A 9,195-nucleotide genomic window follows, 5' to 3' on the forward strand; every position below is an offset into this window, starting at 1 on the left:
CCTCAGGAAGCAGGTTGGAGTTGGCAAACTGGCAGGGGTTCTCCCCTACCATGCCCTTTTGCAACTCCTCTAACCCACCACTCCACTCAGTGGTCTAACCAGGTGCCCCATCCTCAGCTCACAAATTTAGAAAGTGTGGGGTAAAAGGAGAGGGATAAGGAGGGCCGACCTTCTTGTGCAGAGCCTCCAGCTCTGCCACAGCATCTTGTAAAGTGGCTAATGGAGAGAATGCCAGGACCGGAGAGCTGCCGCTCCGAGACTTCTCTCTGCCTGCCACTTTACAAGGAACAGAGGTGGAGCTCAGGCACTGCAGGGGGACAACAAAAATGAAGACAGTGGGATGAATGGTGGTTGGCAACCTCCAGTCTCAAAAGACTATGGTATAAGCCTACAGCACCCAGTATTCCCAGGCGGTCTCCCATCCAAGTACTAACCAGGCCTGACCCTGCTTAGCTTCCGAGATCAGACGAGATCGGGCATGTGCAGGGTAACAGTTGCATGTGCAGTGGGATGAATATGCTCTGAGAAGCGTTGTTGGCAAGTGGCAGAATTGGGGAATGAGTTCAAGTGGCAGGCTGTCTTGGACTGCTCTGACACAGTACATAATTAATCCATTTTCTTGCTACTTGCAGTGATGGCCACTAGTTTGTATGGCTTTAAAATAAAATTGGACAAATTCATGGGGGACAGGTCTTCTGAATGATGGTTTTATAGGATTGCATTGCAAAATATCCCTTAGTACCTTCCACCAAAGGAAGTGAATATTAAAGTGTCGCCTAAATGACGATAAAGTCCAGAGGTGAATTACAGATCACTTACATGGAGAAAGATACATTGACTAGAATAGCTCTCAAATTACCAGATTCATTGATTTCAGTAAAGTGTAAAGAATCTGTTTATTGCCACTTTAGGTTTCTAACTCTTATTTTGTGTTAATGACTCATTGACACTGAAATTCTATTGTTTGTGCTCAAAAGGGGACTCCAAAAATGCATTGGCTGAAATCCAAAAACCCTCATACAGTGATTCATGCATCTACATTAGGATCGTAGACAATTTTGGAAAACAAAAAAAGTTCAATCAAGGAAAACCAACTAAGCAAACTTAAGGAGAACCATAGAACATGTCACACAATGATGGCAACTGCTTATGAGAAGGGCCGCTCATTTGAAGCTAATGAGTGATTTATGAGTAAATATTCAGCCCAATCCTGTGCCATGGAAATGCTTGCACCAAACAACCCCGCCATCACAGAAGTCCCTCTGCCACCAGCTGCTACACAGTCGCTATACAGAGGAGCTCCACCAGCCTGGTGCAGCAGCTGGAAAACCATGTGCCACAAGCAATGGGGTGCAGACTGGCCACTGGACTATACACCAGAAGAGAAATAGGAAAAAAGATGGGGAATGGGGTGGCTCAACTTGCCTCTCCACCACAGGATGTGGCTCACATCATGCCAGTAGCCCTATATGTTCTGCATGGTGGCCACATAGGATTGAGTCATTTATTATGTATCTGTTCCTTTCTTTAAATTTACTAGTAAAATGCTACAAGCAGTTACCTTGTATTGTTCAGAGTCAAGGGTAAACATTTTTTTACTAATAGTTCTGTATTTTATTGTGAACCTTGTGTGAAATATATTGGCAGTACCTCTCCTTCTCTCTCCACTTCTACACAGAGATCAATAATGAGCATATAAACTGATGTAAACAAGTGGTCAGAATGACATTTCTTTTCCATGCTTATATATCCTATGGGTCAAAATTATTTTTTCTTCAGTTGTAACTGAAAGATCTACTTTCTGTATCACTGGCAGTTCTTCTATAGTTGTACCAGTTTTACAGTTTCCATTGCAAAATTGTCCAACTCTCCTACAGGAAAAAGCCATCTTTGGCAGCAAGGAGGAATCTCTGCAGGCAATTGTGTATTGAGGACCACTTTGGGAACACCATTCCCTGCATTTCCCTGTGTATGCGCAACCTCCTGATTTTAGAAATGGGCTATGTCAGAATGCCAGATGCAAGGGAGCCACCAGGGAGGTCTCTTGTTGTCTGGTGTGCTCCATGGGGCATTTGGTGGGCTGCTGTGAGATACAGGAAGCTGGACTAGATGGGCCTATGGCCTGATCCAGTGGGGCTGTTCTTATGTTCTTATTTCAAGATTGCAGGTGGCAATTACATGTGTTCTACACGACAACATGAATGAGCTACAATCTGGGGCCCGGTCCGGATCGAGGAAATGTTGACTTTCACTCAGAAGTTGGTGTCACCACCTGCAGTGTTTCTGGGTGATACATAAAGAAAGGTTGCACCAAGATTGCTTTGTCAAGAATGCTTTGGCATTTGGCTCTTGTTGAGCAGGCATTGATGTGCCATTTGTATGGCATTGCTAAAACAGGCTTAAGATATGACAGATGTTGCAGGAGCGTCTGTGCACTGTTGGCATGGCATCTAAATACGATTGACCATTAATTTGTCACTTTAACTAATGCTCCAGTTCAATGAGATTTACAGCAGTAGATCGTTTGATCTGCTGTCATAAGCCTTGCAATGGCACAAAGGTCACACCACCGTTGTGCGCTACAGAGTCACTGGTGGAAATGGCCAGAGGCTCCATGAATGTGCCAGACCATCCAGATGCTCCACCAGTGCAGATAAGATGGGGGAAGCAGCCATTTGTGGGCTGTTCGAGGGAGGATTGAGGCCAAACTGGAGGATGCTTCAAAGGTGGGATGGGGTGGATCTTGGTGGAAGGTGCAAATATCAGCTCTGATCCCCTTTTCCTGGCCCAGACCTGCTTCTGAGGCTTTTTGGACATGCCAGCACAATAGTGGGTGTAGGTCTGAGGAGACCCACTGGCAACCCAGCAGGAGGTAAGTAAAAAATATCTGACATAACTCTTGTGGGCTCCCTCCATAACAGCCTGCAGTGTGCACTCTGTCAGCAGCACTGCATGCCTGGGGGTGCCATGGGTGGGACTATGATTGGGCTGTATATATGAAAACACAGAGAAATATTCCAGAAGGAAGATGGGCTCGTAGCTTTTGCATGAGCTTTTGCTCTCTAATGCTCACAACACTATCAGTGTTCCCAAGAGGCTGGGGGAAAATCATTTGGGTTTTGTGTAGTCCCTTAAGCTGCGATCTGACATCAGGTTGGAACCCAGCAATCAAACCAAGATCTACATCCACCCTATGAAAGCTGGCTAATGTGAAACAGGTACCTTTGCCATTTTAGTGGCCATTTCTGAATCCCTTCACTCTGGAGCAAATTCCCAGGAAAAGTACTCAGCAGGAGCAAAGGAAATTATGAATAAGAGGTTTGCTTTTAGAAGGCTAAAGCGGATTACATTAAGGCTGGCCCAAACGAAAGCCGCATGTTAGAAGCTTGGTTGAAAATCAGGCCAGGAGTGACTCAATGTGAGAAGGAGCAAACTAGGGCACTTTTCCAAATGCTGGAGGCACTTTGCTAAAGGCTGCTTATGATGCAGTCTGGCTTGGGAGCATTTTTAGTAATAAGGATGCACCAGCCCTGATTTGCTTTTGGGAGAGAATCTTTAGCCCCAGGTCACAGGCTTATGCAGCGTTTCCTAGCAATTCATACATGCAGAAAGTAATGCAACATAAAACAGGTAGGGGGTCACTTCAAGGAATTGCAATTTGGCGACCATTACCATGATCGAGCCTGCTTATTGAATCACATCTGCACCAGGGTAGATGGAATGGCCATTTGATTGTCATGCTGCATCACTCTTACCTTGCCCGCTTAATTTCCTAATGCACACTCAACAATCCCTTAACAGTGTCTGGCCTCTGGACATTTTTTTTTTTTTTTGCTAGCTTGACCTCCTTGCATTTAAATGACTAGCCCCATTTGAAAAACAAACAACTCCTCTTGTTCAGTTCAGCAACTTTTTTGCTCATTTCTCTACCCCAAACAGAACAGGAAGTCTCAAAACTATAGTTAAGAAATGGAAATAACTGTCCCTCTGCACATAAATATGGCAGATTCCACTTTGGAGCTGTTGTTAAACTGTCATAAGGCACAAGAGTGATCCATGTATGTACTTGACATCTAATACTTAGATCCAGAGAGAGCTCTCTTGTATTGAGTCAGACCATTCATCCCCATAGCTCAGTATCACTGATACAGAATCGTAGAAAGGTTAAGTACTTCCTCATTAAGAAACAAATGCTTAATATCTCCATGTAAGCACACACTGGTTTTCCAGTCATGAAAATAAGCAGGAGCTTATTTTAAATATGTGAAAATCCTGGCAAAATATTTCATGCCCACTCCTCTGTCATACTGTACGAGGTATCACATAATGGAAATTCTAGAAAACAAAGAAACCTGTGCCCCACTTCAAAAACTGCTTAGGAAAACTCACAAGGTGCATTATCTGACATGAAAAATATGTACCATTCTGAATTATTACATTTAAATATTCAGACTTTCAGGCTGCCAAACTCCAGTGAAACGCTCTTGAGCAGAATGGACCCCTCAAGGAAGCATGCTTAAGACTGTTCTGTTCATTCTTCAAATTAAACTAAGGGCACAATCCTAACCAACTTTCCAGCCCTGGCATAGCTGTGCCAATGTGGTGTGCACTGCATCCTGCAGTGGGAGGGCAGTCACAGAGGCCTTCTCAAGGTAGGGGCATATTTGTTACCTTACCTTGGGTCTACATTGCAGTTTTCTTGTCAGTGCTAGAAAGTTGGTTAAACTTGTGTCCTAAGACATAGTTGTTTATTATGAAATAGCATCTCAAAAGCCTCAGCATAAGATATTCCAAAAGAAGATGGACAGTCAAAGTGGTCACATTCCCTTAAAACAGCACTTTTGAAGATCTGTCCCCTTTCTGTGGAACGGATCTGAGAGTACTCACAACACTGGGCTTCAATAAGGTGACATTTTTGCATTTGCTGCGTTTGTTTAATGCCAGAAATTAACTTTATTCACATAATTCGTTGTTGTTGTAAATTCTTTTACACTGAGATAGTGCTTGAGGACCCAATCTTATCCAATTTTCCAGAGTTGATGCAGCTGTATGTAGTCTTGGAGTAAGGGAACAAATGTTCCCTTACCTTGAGGAAACTTCCATGACTGCCTTCCTACCTCAGGATACAGCACACAACCCATTGGCATGGCTACATCAGCACTGGAAAGTTGGATAGGATTGGGCCCTGACTGTCTTTAGGTCTCCATGTTCAGAGAGCAAGTGCAACTTCCACAGATTCATAAAATGTGCAAGGGAAGTGTGCTTCTCATCAGTTCTTCCCATACAGTGAGTGGAGCCATTTTGCCACATCAAATATTCATCAGCCCAAACCTTTAACTCTAAAAGAGGTATTGATTCTGCAATCACCTCTCTTCACTCAGTAAACATTCCAAACTGGAGTTCTCAAACAGTCACATATATTATGTTTCCACTATGTGTCGAGGGCACAGAAAATCCTACATGGAGCATTTCTATTCTGTTAAAACAGGTAGCCAGTTAAGTGTTCAATCACAAAGTTTGCTGGTTGGCAACCTTCAGTCTCGAAAGATTATGGTATAAGCCTACAGCACCCGATATTCCCAGGTGGTCTCCCATCCAAGTACTAACCAGGCCTGACCCTGCTTAGCTTCCAAGATCAGACTATTCCATAAAATAAGTGTGTAGGGCCATGATAACTGCTTGATGATCACATGTTTAGAGAAGGAGAACAATGTGTGTGAAAATGATAGCATCACCCCATGCTTTTAGCTCTCTTTGCTCTTGGGCAGTATTCTGCAGTGGCATAGCTAGAGAAGGTGCAAAACACGAGGTTTTGCAGAGAGCCTCATCAGAGCATGCAAGGGCTCCCCCACAAAGCCATTCCAGGCAGTGGAGGCATGCTGTGATGAGGCTCCCTGCAAATCTTAGTGCTTTGCACCCCGTCTAGATACACCACTGGTGTTCTGTGCTACTTTTCAGTGCTTGGGATAGAAGGAAACACTGGGAACATCCGCCATTTTCCTTCCTCCCAAGTAAGGATTGTGGAGAAAGAGTCCCTTTCTCCAGAGCAAGAACTCTGAAGCAGGAAAACTATGGGGGCTCCCCAGTGTGTTCCCTTTCACATGACTTTAGATAGGAGCGGAGGCACATTTGCCTACTTGTGAGTAAACAGGTACATGTGACTCAGTTTTGCTTTCCATAGGGCTCAATACATTTTGTCAACTTAAAAGGGGAGTTATTGGGGGCCTGCATTTATTGGATTGAGAGCGTTCTGGTGGCATTGCATTCCTCTCAGCCTACCCTTCGAAATGGACTAAGGCACATTTTCCTACTCATGAGTAAATGCACATGTGTGGCTCAGTTTCACTGAGACTTCCTGGTGCCTGCTGGATACAGTAGTAGTTGCTTTGCCGCTGCTGCTCCAGAGGGCACTGGGAAGCTAAGAATTGGGCACCACCAGGTAAAAGGGGAGACATTTGGTGTACCCCTTCAGGTACAAGAAGACTGTGTCCCAGTTCTGCTCAGGTTCTTAATAATTGTACTAAAATACTGCCAGGTTTCCTGGTAACTTTTTCTGCTCTCTCTAACAAGAATATTTAGCTACAGTGAACAGTGCTGGGATGGTGTAATGGGAGTGGGGAGTAGGGAGCAATGGAGAGGGGTGGGCAGATAGGATCCTGGGAAGGGGGCAAGACTGACAGGGGTTCCCCAGTCTTGTAATTAATTAATTTATTTATTTGGGTCATGGCATGACAAAGGTTGAATACCACTGTTCTATGAAACATCTGCAGACACTGCTATCATGTTGTGTTTTTTGGGGGGGTAGGGAATGTGGGCTGACAAAATCACTGTAACCTGTCCCATCTCAGTTCCAAACCAAAGCTCCCATAATTCCCTTGCAGCAAGATTTGGTGTGGAACTAAAGTGTCCAGAACCTATCTCCATCTAAAAGCAGACATTTTCTTACCTCATATTTAGCACAAGGAAAATACTTGATTTATGTTATTTACGGAATTCTTAATTCGATTAAAATATGGAAATAATCCTGCCATACATCAATAGACCACAGAAAACAAAACAATTGCAAATATTGGATTCTCTTATTTAACAACCTCTGTGACTTTCCATTAATTTAATAATTTGTATTCCTACTTGTTAACTGTAACAGAATAACTGTCTATTTTCACTTTGTTTTATGTCTTTTCTCATTATCATAATGGAGACCATTAAACAGCCAATCCTATTTTAAACTAATTTGCATCAGGCTTAATGTGATTTGGAACCTTTAAGGATTATGGATATATTTTGTTTCTCATTAGGTTCTGACAATCAAAATGTTTAAAAAAAAAAAAATGAGAGAGGGAAAGAAAGTGGGAAAGAAAAGGAAAGTTATTACCATGTAAAAGTGTTTTCAGTCATAGTTATACCTTTCTCACTTTATTTTAGTGGGGGGAGAAAAGAATAGATAATTAGGAACTTTTGCAAATAAATATAAGCCTAGTCCATGCTTAGGTTTAATAAGCAAGTCTCCAATAGCTAACAGAAAAAAAATATGTTTCCTAAATATCTGGTAGTAGGGTATTTGTGTATATTGTTTGGATGATTGTTTCCAGGTCAAATGCATCCTGGTCATTCGTGTTCCTGGCATTTGCATATGTTGTTGTTTGTTTTGCATCCTGGTCGTTTGCATCCCACTATAACTGGGCAACAAACAAACTATAACTGGGTAACAAGCCCCATGATGTGCCTTGAGTTTTAGAAATACAAAAGTACATCTAATATACGTTGATTAGGACATAAGTGTCTAGTGCTCCAAAAGAATGGACGCAAATATCCAAACCCAGAGTGCATTTGACTGGGTCATCGTTGTCCAGGATGCGCTGGACTTGTCACGATATTGTCCAGCCATCAAAATTTCACTATTATTTCACAAAAATTTCATTATTGTAGCATTGCGCTATTGATATCTGTGGTGCTTCTCTAAGCTAAGTATAAACTAAACATAGGCCAGGAGTGATACTGGTCTGCTATCACTGGCAGTGCAACCTGCCTGGCCTTGTATCTAGTCTTGAATAAGGAAGGCAAAGCAGGCAAGATTTACAATCAGAAGTCGCTTCTTAATTCACAGATTGTTGCAGGCCTTTCCATCTTTCTCAGCTATCTCCCTGCTTTCTCTTCTTTTTTCTTCCTCTGACTCCATGTCCTCCAAGGTTTCCTGCTCTCTTCCTATCAGGGTGATCTAAGGAGAAGCTTAAGTAAAACAAATGGGGAGGGGGGATCTACAGCCATAAAGGTGTAATACCTTTGTGTGTCACCTGAGGAGTGGAAGATGGCTAGGAAAGATTGGGGCACTTGCTTCATTGGGAATTTCCAGGGAAGTGTGGTCACATGATGCACGCATGCTCCTCGGCCACCTGAAATCCCACTCCAAATGCACCTCTGCATGAATGGATGCACTGCTGCATTATATTTGCCAGTAGATGAGAAGGAAGGGCAGGCAGGCAAATGAGCATCCCCTTTCCTAATGATGAGTGCACCACGCAGTCACCCTGGAACCTCCCTGCTCCAAGCCACATCTCTTGAAATGAATAGGAGCAGGGCATATTGGGGAGCCAACATCCTCCGTTCCAGTTCATTGCAAACAGAAGCAGCTTCTCCCCACCTAGTTCGTCCTTGGATTTCTCTACCTCCATCAGCACTGGAGAGAGAAGGAAGATACCACTGCTGCATTCTTCTGACTTGCTCCCAGCAAGTCAGAAGAGGATTGGAGTCCTCAGTGGAAAGGCAGGCTAGCTGAGGCAGCAAGCAGATGGGCTGGGGGCTCACTGTTCACTGCCCCTCCGAGGCTCCATATGGCCATTTCACAATGCTGCAAGACTATTTTCATCACATGGTTTTGATGTTGCAATTAAAATAATCCAGGATTAAAGGCCATGGTCTAGTAAAACGTCTTCCTAATGTATCACCCTCGTTTTTGGTAGGCATTCTCAAAGGAATGCTTTTGGGCAGGAGGTCTGGTCTAGAGGGTAGAGCCTCCATTTGCCTGAAGATAACATCCACAAGGTTGCCAGTTCGAGGCCACCAGCACCGTGCGACCTTGAAGCAGCTGACAAGCTGAAGCCGAGCTATTCCATCTGCTCTGAGCGTGGGAGGATGGAGGCCAGGATGGGAGGCCAGATCAGAACGAAACATCTGAATTGTTGTGGCTCTTGAAAG

General features: G+C 43.7%; 1 pseudogene; it reads right to left on the bottom strand.

Moving 5' to 3' along the window:
- Nucleotides 1-385: 385 nt before the first annotated feature.
- LOC136643183 (5S ribosomal RNA) lies at nt 386-502 on the bottom strand (annotated as a pseudogene).
- Nucleotides 503-9,195: the final 8,693 nt, after the last annotated feature.

The sequence above is a fragment of the Tiliqua scincoides genome, chromosome 2 (assembly GCF_035046505.1).
Source record: "Tiliqua scincoides isolate rTilSci1 chromosome 2, rTilSci1.hap2, whole genome shotgun sequence".
Taxonomy (NCBI): domain Eukaryota; kingdom Metazoa; phylum Chordata; class Lepidosauria; order Squamata; family Scincidae; genus Tiliqua; species Tiliqua scincoides.